The sequence below is a fragment of the Dendrobates tinctorius genome, unplaced genomic scaffold (assembly GCF_039654945.1).
Source record: "Dendrobates tinctorius isolate UK_male_01 unplaced genomic scaffold, ASM3965494v1 ptg000093l, whole genome shotgun sequence".
In the NCBI taxonomy this organism is placed as follows: domain Eukaryota; kingdom Metazoa; phylum Chordata; class Amphibia; order Anura; family Dendrobatidae; genus Dendrobates; species Dendrobates tinctorius.
Window position 1 is genome coordinate 26,382,501 of NW_027361761.1, and position 14,505 is coordinate 26,397,005.

The following is a 14,505-nucleotide window of genomic DNA, read 5'->3' on the forward strand; positions in this document are numbered from 1 at the left end:
TTTTCAGAAAAGTCAGCCGGTCAACATTATCGGAAGATAGTCGCGTGCGACGGTCTGTTAGTACACCACCTGCGGCACTAAAGACTCGTTCCGATAATACACTGGCAGCAGGGCAAGCCAGCACCTCCAATGCATACTGGCTAAGCTCTGGCCATGTATCCAGCTTAGAGACCCAAAACTTGAAGGGGGAAGAGCCATCTGGGAGTACAGTGACAGGGCAAGACATGTAGTCTGACACCATCTGACGGAAGCGTTGCCTCCTGCTGACTCGAGGCGTCGCTGATGGTGTAGACAATTGTGGTGGACACACAAAACTTTGCCACATTTGGGCCATAGTGGTCTTGCCTTGTGCTGCGGCACTGCCTCTGCTCCCTCTTTGTGCAGAGTTTCCTCCACTGCCTCGACGCACAGAGCTGCTTTGTAAAGCACTAGCAACAATGCTGTCGGGTGGAATGGAAAACATTATGGACTGCACCAGTGACTCTTCGTACTCCCGCAGTTTACGCTCCCGGTTCAACGTTGGTATGAGCCTTTGTATGCTGTCCCGGTAGCGAGGATCTAGGAGGGTGTACACCCAATAATCAGCCGAGACGAGAATGTGGGCGATGCGGCGGTCGTTTCTCAGGCACTGCAGCATGAAATCAACCATGTGCTGCAGACTCCCAACTGCCAAAGAACCGCTGTCCCCTGTTTGAAGCGTGACCTCGGCCTGCTCTGCATCACCCCACCCTCGCTGTACATACTGAGTAGAGGTTTGTGTACCTCCCTCCTCTGGAGAGATGTCTTCCTCCTCCATCGACTCCTCCTCATCCTCCTCACAAAGTGTCCCCTGCCTAGGCCTTTGTGAGGAAACGCGTAGTGCAGACTGTCCAGAAGCAGATGGCATTTGGGACTCCTCATCCTCCACCTCTTCCGAAACCTCATCCCTTAGTGCTTGCAGTGTTTGTTGAAGCAGGCAGATAAGGGGGACAGTCATGCTAACTAGTGCATCATCTGCACTCGCCATCCGCGTGGATTCATCGAAGGCACGCAAAACGAGGCAGATGTCCTTCATAGAGGCCCACTCAATGGTGCTGAAGTGTGAACGGCGCACAGTGCGACTTGTTTGCGCCTGATGCAGCTGGTACTCCATGACTGCTGCCTGCTGCTCACACAACCGCTCCAACATATGTAACGTTGAATTCCACCGGGTGGGTAGGTCACATATGATGCGATGTTCCGGAAGGCCAAATCGTCGCTGCAGAGCAGCGAGGCGCGATCTTGCCGTGCTGGAACGCCGCAAGTGAGCGCACTCTATGCGGACCTTGTGCAACAGCGCATCAAGATCCGGATAGTCCCTCAGAAAGCTCTGCACGACCAAGTTAAGCACATGTGCCAGACATGGGATGTGTGTGAGGTTGCCTAGGCCAAGAGCTGCCACCAGATTTCGGCCATTGTCACACACTACCAAGCCCGGCTGGAGATTCGCTGGCCCAAACCACACATCGCTCTCCTGCTTGATAGCATTCCAGAGCTCCTGCGCTGTGTGGCTTCGATTTCCCCAAATAAATTGAGTACAGCCTGTTGACGTTTGGCCACGGCTGTGCTCATATCGGTCGTAACAGGCTCCTGCTCTGCTGTTTCTGAGGAACTTGAGTAGGAGGAGGAGTCTGTGTACAGACTGGAGTCCTGCAATCCGTGGCGTTGGAAGAACACGTACAGCGCCACTCTCCAGATCTGTACCCGGCTCCACAACATTGACCCAGTGGGCAGTGAGGGAAAGGTATCGTCCCTGTCCATGGTTACTGGTCCACGTATCGGTGGTCAGGTGGACCTTGCTACTAACGGCGTTTAGTAGCGCATGTTTTATTTTGCCCTCAACATGTTTCTGCAGGGCAGGGACGGCTCGCCTGCTGAAATAAAAGCGGCTGGGCACGTTGTATTGGGGGACTGCCAATGCCATGAAGTCCCGGAAGGTGTCAGTGTCCACCAGCCTGAATGACAGCATTTCAACTGCCAGAAGTTTGGCAATGCCAGCATTCAGAGACTGTGCTCGGGGATGGTTTGCCGAGTAAGGGCGCCTTTTATCCCATGCCTGTGCTACCGATGGCTGTGATGGATGGGAACGTGCTGCTATGGGTGGAATCTGACAGGGTCTCCGGACAACAGTGGCAGAGGTTCTTCCTTGGCGATCCTGTGAGGAAGCCGAACCAGCAGTGTGTGAGCTGGAGGAAGAAGCCCCAACACGAACTGAAGAGGTGGTAGGTGGTGCTGTACGTTGGCCTACGTCTTCAGGGTGTCTCTGCAACTCCAACTCGTGCTTGGTGCGCACATGTTTCCACATTTGTGGTATTGAGGTTGCTGACATTTCTCCCTCTTTTGACTTTCTGATGACACAGCTTGCATTTGACAAAGCAAATGTCATCTGCAACTGTGTCAAAAAAGGACCACGCACTGCAAGTCTTGGGAGCGCCCGTTTTGCCTTTGGAATGAGGAATGCTCCTAACGGGTGCCGAAATGGAGGGTAAAGGCAACCAAGTCTTCCCACTCCCTCTGCCTCCTGTTTTGGCCGGTAGGGGAATCTCTTCCTCCGCGCTGCTCCCACCACCTTCCTGTTCCTCACGCCATGATGGGTCAAGGACCTCATCATCTTCCCTCCCCTCTTCAAACAGCTGCTTCTCCGGGGTTGTCTCGCCAGCACCGTACGCACCAGAAAGTGGCAACTGAGTCTCGTCATCTGATGCGTACTGAGGTGTGCTGACCATAGGCACTGGCCCACTCGTCTCTTCAGATTCAGAGGGACAAAGAAGTTGCGCATCACTGCATACTCCCTCTTCACATTCAGGAATGCTGCTTGGCTGGCCCCCTCTTTCCAAGCCAACAGATTCCGAGAACAGAAGTAGAGACTGTGATGGCTCCTGTCCATGTCTGACTGCCTGGGCACTTTGGCAGGTGGTGAAGAGACAGATGGTTGCTCTTTGGTGCTCTGGTCCTGAGAGGCTGTGGAAGTAATTGAAGTCGATGCGTTAGCTGCCATCCATCCGACAACGGCTTCAATTTGTTCCTCCCGCAGCAGTGGGGTACATTGAGGTCCTACAAAGCTGCGCATAAAGGACTGTTGCCTGATAAAACTGGGGGATGCTGACTCACTGGTGCCCGCAGCAGGCCCAGAATCCCCACGTCCTCTCCCTGCAGAATCCCCCGTCCTCTCCCTGCAGAATCCCCACGTCCTCTCCCTGCTGAAACTCCACGCCCACGCGCCTTACTTCCCTGCCTTCTTCATCTTGCCAGACTGCTTAAGATAGGCAGAAAAGTACAAAGGGGGGCCTTAGTGTGCTTATTCCTGAACAGCTGGTTACAGGTACAAGAAACACTAATTTTATGAAGTGTGTGTGTGTGTGGACTACACTTTAATAGGAGCTGATGTGGCCTACACAAGTTCCAAATGTAGTGTTTGGTGAACTTTTTTTGTGGTTTTTGTTGGAAACAAACTCAAAGTATGTGAACAAAGAACTGAAACTGATAGTATCACCAACTTTTTGGAGCTATTACAATGCAGGCAGGTAACCTACAATGTAAAAGATGAGGCTCCAAAAAAATTGGGTAATACTAATCTGGCTGCGCCGGCAGGGCACAAGCCAGAAAAAAAGGCTCCTCTATCTACTCCTATATAGTGTTTGCAACCAACCAATGTTGATGGATACGGATGGATGCACACTAATAGGAGAAGAAAAAATGAGCAGCACTCAAAGACAAATATGTGTGAGGCAGTGACGCACGTTGAGCGTCCTACAACCAGACGTAGCTGCAGGACACTCTACTCAGCGTGAGCTGCACTCACACACAGTCAAGAGACCTCTCAGACAGCCGTGAACAGTGCAGCTAAGTGGGCACTGGCACTGACAGGCTGCAGAAAGGCTCCGCTGTCTACTACTAGTGTTTGCAACCAACGTATATGGATACGGATGGAAGCACACTAGATTGAAATTATGTAAAAAATGCAGCTCAAAAATTAAAAGATGTATGAGGCAGCAGTGAGGCACGCTGGGCAGCCTACAACCTGACTTGGCTGCAGGACAAACTCCACAGCGTGAGCTGCACTCACACAGCCCTTGCAGACAGCTGTGAACACTGCTGCTAGGGCAAAGAAGGCTACAGTGGTGGTTTATGTAGCCTGGGTAAAGCACTAGATGTTTGGTGGAATCGCTATTTCTAACTGTCCCTCACAGTCTTCTACAGCAGCCTGTCCCTAACTGAATTCACAGTAGAATGAACCAGAAATGGCGGCTGTGGTGGCTTTTATAGTGCATCATGACATCATTTCGGCAGCCAATCACAGCCATGCCAATAGTTAACATGCCTACATGCCTAACAGGATGTGCCCACACTTCGGAGGATTCCCATTGGCTTAATCAAAGCAAGCAGGCTCATAGCGTGATGGGAACTTCCGATTCCGGTATCCGATATGACGAAAGTATCGGAAGTCAGTATTGGAATTCCGATACCGCTAATATCGGCCGATACCCGATACTTGCGGTATCGGAATGCTCAACACTAGCCATGACTGTAGTTTGCGGGAAGGGGCACCTGAGTTTCATCAGGGTCAGATTCTGACTCAATAGACTGCGAGGGCAAAGTAGTGCTGTGGGTCAATGTACCAGCAGAATCATCTAGCAGTGGCTGTGCATCAGTGCACTCCATGTCAGATTCATCTTGGACTGGGGAATTCAGGATTTGACTGGATAACCCAGGCATGGTATGTGAAAAGAGCTCCACAGAGTAATCTGAAGTGTGGGCTGCCGCATCCTTAACTTTTGGGGGGGTGAAGGACACAAGGAAAGGTGTTTTTCCTGACCAGAACCCTGCACTGACGACTCCGTGCTTGCAGGTTTCGAACGTTCAGAAGAGGAGGCAATAGAGCTGGTGGCTGTTTCGGCAATGTACACCAAAACCTGTTCCTGATGCTCCGGCTTTAAAAGCAGTTTTGCTACTCCAAGAAAAGGTAACCTTACAGGCCTTCCTGAGCCAGAGGATGACGCAGGCTCAACACTTCCTGCCTTAGCTGCTATTGTGATTTTGCCAGAACCAGCCGATGCACCACCATCAGCACCAGCTGCCCCCCCCCTGCCCACGTCCGCGGCCTCTTCCACCATACTTCCTCATGTTTGGGAAAATGTACCAGAAATACCAGCGCAGAGATGATACTGTATGAGGAGCGTCCAGCTGTGTAAGGTGTATTAAAAAAATTAAATCAACGTATATATTTTTAGTCACAGATGCTCTCCCAGTATGTATTGGACTGTAATCCAACAAGCAGATATACGGAACTGTATCAGAAGTGTACAGCTGTATACGTTTTTTGTGTAACTAACAATCTCCGTATATGTATTTACGGAGTGTCACACACACGCTGATTCTGTATAAATGTGACTGTAATGCGAACAGCAGATATACAATACTGTTTGAGAATCAGACAGCTCTATATGGTGTGTATGGAAAATTGTCAATCTCAGTCTGTTTGTATAGGGACTGACACACGCTGTCTGTTTAGTTTTGACCGTGATCAAACAGCAGATATATGAAACTGTTTGAAAAATGGACAGCACTCTAAGGTGTAGGTCTGGAAAAACGGAAAAACTCCTCGGCTTTTTTTTCCAGAGCCACATACAGCTTCTATTTGTCCGTGATACCAGCCGGTACATGGTAGTGTGTGAGGAGCGTACACCGCTATACGGTGCCTGTATGGAAAATTGTCAATCTCCGTCTATTTGTATACGGACTGACACACGCGGTCTGTCTAGTTTTGACCGTGATCAAACAGCAGATATACGAAACTGTTTGAAAAACGGACAGCACTCTAAGGTGTAGGTCTGGAAAAATGGAAACTCCTCGGCTTGTTCTTCCAGAGTCACACCCAGATAGCTTCTATTTGTCTGTGATACCAGCCGGTACACGGTAGTGTGTGAGGAGCGTACACCGATATATGGGGTGTGAAAAAATGAACGCTCAGTACCTCACCAGAACAAAATAATAAAATTGGAGTGCTTTGAAAAAATCAGTTTGAACAGCAGTGTGCACACAGAAATGCAGGTAGCAGGTAGCCTTAAAAGGCAGCCTAATCACCACCAGCGCTGCTGCACACAACAAAAATCCTCCCCTTTCACTGCACACTAACTGTACAGTGAAAAGTGCTATCAGCAGAAGCAGTTTTTTTTTCTTCCCTGCCTAACGCTCTCCCTGTTCAGAATCAGCAGCAGCACCTCTCCCTATTGTAAGATCGCCAGAAGTAAGATGGCGGTCGGCATTCAGAGCCTTTTATACCCACTGTGACGCCACACAAAGCCAGCCAATCACTTCAATGCCCTTCTCTAAGATGGTGGTGGCCGCTGCGCATGTCGTCGCATTGCCCACAGTGTGCGCCCTCCATCATTGGCTGAGAAAAGGCGCTGAAAGTATCATTTGAGAAAATGGGGAAAAAAAGAGGGCACCACTGCAAAAAAGCGCACACTGCACTAATTAAAGTAACAACTGAAATAAGTAATTTTTATTGATACAAGAGTTATACACAATAAAAATATGATAATCACGAAATTATGGCATCCATAGTATCAATAATACACATCACCACAGAAATATCATACATATAAGCACGTATAATGTGAGCATATGATCCAGCGACACTATAGCACTATAGCATTATCCCTCCCTATTCCTAGGCTCATGAGGACTATATAACCCTAAGCAAAGCCCAGCCCATAGATGAAATAAAGCAACCACCAACAAAAATCCATAGTTTTCATCCAAGTCGCTATGTGTGACTCCAGCTTAACGGTCCTCAGACTCCATAAGGGTGAGGGGTGTGAAGATAATGACTCTGTAGCTGGACTCACACTGGATGGACAATCGTGGATCATGGAGAACATGCTCCACATTTGGCATCCAGTTGTAGGGTGACATTTTTACAGATTTATAAGAAAAATGCTAATTAATGCACATAGAAATGTTAGGCAGAAGATAATCCTTACCCTGAATGATGGTCTGCTAAGGGGGGATGCTGTTGTGGGCAAAAATTAATTCAATGTACCATATTAAATTCTTATAAAATAGATGATGGTCGGGTGTTGAAGGTAATTTTTTTTCTTTTGGCCAAAAAATGAAGCAGAAATTCTTAAAATGGGTTTTCTGTTTGTTAATATAATCGTGTAAAGGGGAAATCTAATGCCTTAGTTGTGACTTACAGAATATATGGCTCTATACAAAGCACAAACCCCATTCTACACCTTGAAAGTAAAAAAAACAAATTATTGCTTGTCGACAAATAAGGGCTTGTTCTTTATTAGACATTTTAAAGATTTATTTTGTTTACTTAAAACATTGAACAGTGAAATGAATGTCAATCCAAACTACACATTATACAGTAAAAATGCGGGGAAAACATACAATGAATGCAGAAAAAAACCTTAAGTTTTACCCTTCGCCACGACAGCACCCACTGGAGGTATCGGATCCGCCCCATTTGGAACAGGAAACCCTACAGGAAAGATAAAAGGGGCGGTCCGCCTTTCCTCCTCAGTTTTGGTTTCCTGTTCCAAACGGAGCCACGTTCCTCCAGGAAAGCATACCTGGGCCATGCATGCCGCCTGTGCGGTCTCCACGCGAACGGCAGGGGCTGCGGTCCGGAGGCAGCGTCGGGGGAGACTCCGTTAGATGGCTCCCCCCTCGTCTGGTGTATGGAGGATGATGGCCGGGTCCGGGATGGGCCGCTCGGTCTCACCCAGGAGCGCGTCGATGGCACCAAGATGCGCAGACCGCCGCTGCTAGGAGCGGTAAGTGCGCCAGTGGCGCGAATAGAAACGGGCGATGGCATGGAGAGCGCGGGCCGCATACAGAAGCGGGGGTGCGGTAGCCGGCTGGCGCAGAGGCTCCTGACCCCCGGAAGTAATGATTGAACTTCCGGGGCAGGGTGGCTGAGAGTGCGACGGCGCATGCGCAGTGATCCCGGGGAGGAGGAGCGACTTCCGGGGGCAGGAAAAAAGACGAGCAATCTATTTAAACAGCGCCGCAGCTGTGCGGTGGTGAGCCATGTCGTCCCCAACGGAAACGCACACTCCAGCAGGAGACTCTGCGGGGAGCAACTCCACCAGGGACCGCAACGCTAGGACAGACACCGGCCGCAGGAGCGAGACAGGAGAGTCAAGACCTAGGACGGGATCTCAGCCATCCGATCCGGTAATATAATGCTTCACTGGGTGAGTGTGCAAAGTATATACTCTACCTATTAAGCTGACCTCTTCCTTCCCCCAACCTCCTTTCGGCTCCACTTTCCAGGCAAAGAAAAAAGAAAAATCTAAGCATAAGGAATGCGCATTATGCTCTGAACCTCTCCCTGACTCCTACCCCAAAAAGCTCTGCAAGCAGTGCACCAGATAGACTAGGCAGGGGTCCGCAGTGTCGTCAAAAGACATTCGAGCCATAATCAGGGAGGAAATACAGGCTATCAACCGTGCCAGTACTCCCTCACCCTCAGAGACTAGAAGCAAAAAACAGGTGACCCTCAGCTCAGAGTCAGAGGAAGAACAGGGGTTAATCTCCGACTCCTCACTCACTTCCTCGTCATCATCAGACATGGAGGGACAGTCATGTTTTCCCCTGGATAGTGTGGATAACCTGGTCAAATCTGTGAGGAGCACTATGGGGTGTGAGGAACCAAGGGGTGCCCAGACCGCACAAGAAATAATGTTTGCGGGGTTGGCGGAAAAGAAAAGGAGAGCGTTCCCAGTGATACTGGCAGTTAAGGCCCTAATAAAAAGAGAATGGGAAAAACATGATCAAAGAAGTTTTCTCCCATTGGCCTCAAAGAGGAAATATCCTTTTAGCGATGACGAGCTGTTAAAATGGACCAAGGTGCCAAAGGTTGATGCCGTTGTAGCCTCTACCTCAAAACAATCTACTATTCCGGTAGAGGACGCAGGCTTATTGGCAGACCCGCTAGACCGTAAGGCAGAGTCATCATTGAAAAGGTCTTGGGAATCTGCCATGGGTATTTTTAAGCCAGCAGTAGCCAGCACGTGCACCGCCAGATCTATGCTTGTGTGGTTGGACCAATTGGATCAACAAATCGAGCAGAAGGTGTCAAGAGAAAAGCTACGGGCCGCTATTCCATTAGTCAGAGGGGCAGCTGCCTTTATGGCTGATGCTTCGGCGGAAACTCTGCGGCTGGCAGCAAGATCGGCAGCTCTTGTGAACAACGCCAGGCGGGCACTGTGGATGAAGAGCTGGAAGGGGGACGCACAATCAAAATCTAAGATTTGTGCAACCCCGTGTGAGGGTGAGTTTCTCTTCGGGAAAGCCCTAGACGACATACTCGCCAAAGCAAAGGAGAGGAAGAAGGCATTCCCTGACTCTTCTATCCCTTTCTATAGGAGAACCTTTAAAAGACGACCGTTTGGAAGAAGGAGGCAAACGGATAGATCAAATAGATGGCCCGCAAAGGAAGAAAAACAAAAGGGTAGCATGTTTAGGGGTTCAACATTCCGGAGGGAAAATAAAAATTAAAAAATCAGACCCACCAGTAGGGGGTAGATTAAAATTTTTTTTTTTTCAAAATGGCAAAAAATAACTTCGAGCCCATGGATCTTGGGTATAATTAAAGAGGGAATGAAAATAGAATTCCTTCAAACCCCTTATGATTTCTTTATCATAACCCGCCTTAACTCTTTAGTTCAACAAAAGGCCCTCGAAGAAGAAATTCGGAGCCTACTATCTAAGGGGGTTTTAGTGGAGGTCCCAGTGGGACAGGAAGGTAGAGGATTCTACTCTCCTTTATTTTTAATTTCCAAACCAGACGGTACGTTTAGAACAATTATTAATTTAAGGAAGCTTAATACGTTTATAAGAAATTATAAGTTTAAGATGGAATCAATCAGATCCTCCATAAAGCTTCTCTTTCCAAACTGTGTAATGGCAGGAATTGACTTAAAAGATGCTTACTATCATCTTCCTATCCATGATAGATACCAAAAATACCTAAGAATCGCAGTGGTGTTCGAAGACAAGATCCGTCATTTTCAGTATACAGCCATGCCTTTCGGCCTCTCTACAGCACCAAGAATCTTCACCGAGGTGATGGCCAATCTTCGCCAAAAAGACACTCTAATCGTACCTTACCTAGACGACTTCCTAATAATCGGGAACTCGGTCACCCAATGTACCAAACGTGTGGCTGACGCAATCTCATCTTTGCAGGATCTAGGTTGGATCATCAATATACAGAAGTCCAGACTCGTTCCGCAATCCCTCCAGATGTTTTTAGGGTTCCAGTTAGACTCCACAACCCAGAGATGTCTACTTCCTCAAGTAAAGATTGCACTCACAAAAGAGAAAGTAGAGGCAGCCATAGATAGACCACGCATGTCTCTGAGAGGGGCAATGTCGCTATTGGGGTCGCTAAATTCCTGTGCCCCAGCAGTCCGGTGGGCCCATTATCATGTCCGTACACTTCAGCATCAGATCCTCCAAGAGGACAGGTGACATGGTGGTCACCTCGAGAGCAAGATAACCTTAACTCAGGAGGTCTTGACTTCTCTAAAGTGGTGGCTAGATGATGACCATCTATCCTCAGGAGTCCCATGGGTCATAGTACCATCCTGCATCCTAACCACCGATGCTAGCCCCCATGGCTGGGGAGCCCATATGGGGAATAGCTTTTGTCAAGGAAGGTGGAATAGAGAGGAAGGGGAATACTCGTCTAATTTAAAAGAGCTGACAGCGGTATACTATGCTCTACACCATTTCCTTCCACAGCTCCAACAGAAACGTGTCAGGATCCTATCGGACAACACCACTACAGTGGCCTACATAAACAGACAGGGAGGTACTCGATCAGAGACTCTGATGTCTTCTGCGGCAAGAATCTTAAGCTTAGCCAAAAGCTGTTTGTTGTCCCTCTCGGCTCTTCATATCAGGGGAGAGAACAACCAAGAGGCGGACTTCTTAAGCCGACACACACTTTGGCAAGGGGAGTGGTGCCTCAACTGCCGAATCTTCAAGGATATAGTAACTTTATGGGGACAACCTCAGGTGGACCTCTTTGCCACGAGGGAGAACAGACAGATAAAGACGTTTGCTTCCCTGTCTCCATCAGATCACCCAGACATAGTGGATGCCCTCCAAGCCTCATGGAAGTTCAAGATGGCATATGCCTTCCCTCCGTTGATTCTCCTGCCACAAGTGATTCGGAAGATCAGAGCGGACAGGGCGAGAGTAATCCTGATAGCACCATTCTGGCCCAAGAGGCCGTGGTTCTCGTGGCTATGAATTATGTCAGTGACAGATCCTTGGGTCCTCCCTTCGATTCCCAACCTACTCTCCCAAGGCCCTTTCATCCACCCCCAAGTGGACAGCTTACACTTGACGGCGTGGAATTTGAAAGGCAGCTACTAAGATCAAGAGGGTTTTCTAAAACACTGATTGCTACGCTCCTACAGAGTAGGAAGGAGTCCACGACCCAGATTTATACAAGAATATGGAAAAAATTCCTACAGTTTCATATAGCACCCCATACAGCAGAAGTCCCGATAGTTCCTATCTTAGAATGTCTACAGAGAGGGAAGGACTTGGGCCTGGCAGTAAACACACTGAAAGTACAGGTGTCCGCGTTAGGGGCACTGTACGGCCATAATATAGCAGGAAATAAGTGGATATCACGATTTATCACAGCCTGCGAACGAACAACTCCAGTCCACATACCTACAATCCCCGCATGGGACTTAAATCTGGTCTTAGAGGCCCTGACGGAGGAACCCTTTGAGCCGATAGACCCGATATCCCTCAAATACTTGTCACTCAAGACTGCCCTCTTGGTAGCGCTGACATCTGCTAGGAGAGTGGGTGATATCCAGGCCCTGTCCATAGATCCACCCTTTTTTCAAGTAGACCAAGATAGATTAATATTAAAGCCAGACCCCTTGTACCTGCCTAAGGTATCAACAAAATACCAGATCTCAAGAGATACTCCTCCCAACCTTCTTTGAAGATCCCTCCACTCCAGAGGAGCAGAAATTCCACACTTTGGACGTCAGAAGAACTGTCCTAAAGTATATTGAGAGGTCTAGAAGCTGGAGGCAGTGTAGGGCTCTGTTCGTTTCTTTTCAGGGCTATAAAAAAGGATACGGAGTCACGAAGAGCACCATTTCCCGATGGATCAGGGATGCCATTCGTTTAGCCTACTCCGCAAAAAATGAAAATCCTCCGGAAGGCATCAGAGCGCATTCCACTAGAGCAATGGCGACCTCCTGGGCCGAGAGGGGAGACGTTCCAATTGAAACCATATGTAAGGCGGCAATTTGGTCATCCCCTTCCACCTTCTATAATCACTATGGACTTGACCTTTCATCAACTTCTGACCTAAGCTTTGGCAGGACGGTCCTTGGCACGGTGGTCCCACCCAGGTGTTGGTCTCTGGAATCTCTCCAGTGGGTGCTGTTGTGGACTCTTTAAAAGAGCATTACGGGTAAGTAATCCGGCTTTTTATGATCCAACTGATATAGAAAAATACTGCTGTGATGAAATTGACATGATTCTGATATTGACCTGTATGAACATGAAGTGAGGCTGTAACTATTGCGCCAGTCACCAAGGCAGCACTGAGGAGCTGGAGTCATTCTGACGTGATAGACATGCTGCTCGGTGTGTGACATCGGTGAGAGCTTTGCCGAGTGGAACATGGACTAGGGCAGAATGCACACGCCAACAGCCATCACACCTGGACTCCGTTGTATAAGCGAACATAAGGCGTTATCAGCGCATTCACATGTACGGAGTCTTCAACGTACTCAAAAAACATGTTTGAGTCCCCATGCCTGCATGTCTCGCGGTTGTTGGGCAGCCTAACAGCCAATACCTACAGACATGCAGCCATAGGGGCGCGAACATTTTTTTTTTTTTTTCAAGCACTCCGAAGACACTTAGTGACAACACGAGCATGCTTATCCAAGGACATTCTCTCATTACTACAGTCAGCACTCCAACACCACCCAGATGAATGAGGATATGGGAGTTCTAGAACTTTTCTCACTTCAGGTAGGATATTAAAGGGCTCTAGTTAGTGTTGCCAAGTGACAGCACGTTACTAGTTTAACCGTAAAAACTTTGATGGGTTTCTTTAAATTACAAAAATTGAACCACATGGAGATCTATGGCTTTTTTAATATTTTAAAATAAATTTTTGCAGAGGTCTCCATCATTGGAGCTTTCTCTGACCGTGCTTACATACCTCTTGATTTGTGCAACTAGAACTTGATCAGACATCCCTCTGCTCATCTTTTTGAAGACTGATATAATATCTTCCATCTCCTGGGTTTGGAAAGCCGCCTGGAAACTGGTGATTCTGGTGCCAAGACAAAAGAGAAACTCCATATTACTTGATAAAAAAAAAATGTAGGATACTTCTAGTTGGTTATAGAAGAATATGAATTTAAATATATATAAAAAAATTAAACATTATTACAAGGCTAGTAAAAATGCTTGGAAAGTAAAATGTTACTAGAAATAACATTGATTATTGTGTGGCCATATAGCAAGAGGACGGTAAATCCATTCTAAGTAAAACCAATAAAATGTAGCTCATTAGTGGTCTTATTGAGTTCACCAAAAACGCAACCCAGGTTAGTTGGGTTCTGATAAAAGAGGTTAAATGCTGCTATATGGGTCAAGAACTTTTGGTTCAGGCTGTTAGATAATCTACACGGATTTTCATATAGCTGCAAATAAAACAAAGTAAAAGCCATTCACCGTATTTGGTTCATGTTCGCTAAGGACTTCTCCTTGCAAATCAGTTTCGGTACATGGCTAGCAGATACCAAAACCTGCCCACATCTCTCATCCCTGGACTTTAATATAAAAAAAAAAAAAAAAAAAAGCAAAATGCATATTTACACCCTTGGTAAAACAGCATGGTGACATTAGCACTGAAGGCCAGCCATAATATCATTCAGAAGCCAGCACAAATTAATAAAGTGTACATGCTGGATTTTGAGCTCCCCACATCTTACCCAAGATCTAAATGATTTCAACTTCCGAAACCCAAATCAAGGTTGGCGTTGTCAGACATAATCAGCAGTGCATCACAGGACTGAGATATGGCTTCCGCAGGGGCATTGCCTATGATGATGCACTCTGTCCCCTCGGTTCTCCACTACAAGATACTCCTCTTCTCCTTCAATTGTAGGGTCAGTGGGCCTGGCTGGGGGTGGTCCCTCAATATACCGCGCAGTGACGTACACACACAAGATGAGGCAGGTTTAGGGTACAACAGGTCCAAGTTTATTCTCTTGCCGTCCGCCTGACGGCCTCTGAAGCACACCGCACTTCAATATACTTCACTTCGCTTATCGGCCCTCCGTTTCCAGGGCCGCTTCCCGCACACCATACTTTACACCGGGGATATACATATAGGCACCGTCCCCTCTTCACTCTTCGACGCTCCTGTCAGATCCGTCACTGTGGCCGCCTTAGGCCCGTAAACCA

The 14,505-nt window shown here is 47.9% G+C and overlaps 1 long non-coding RNA gene and 1 pseudogene across 2 annotated transcripts in view; one reads left to right on the top strand and one right to left on the bottom strand.

Annotated features, from left to right (window-relative positions):
- LOC141098628 (serine/threonine-protein kinase SBK1-like) overlaps positions 1-8,606 on the bottom strand; it is a 53,632-nt pseudogene extending 45,026 nt beyond the window's left edge.
- LOC141098622 (uncharacterized) overlaps positions 1-14,505 on the top strand; it is a 126,601-nt gene that overhangs the window by 79,611 nt on the left and 32,485 nt on the right. The window lies entirely within an intron of this gene.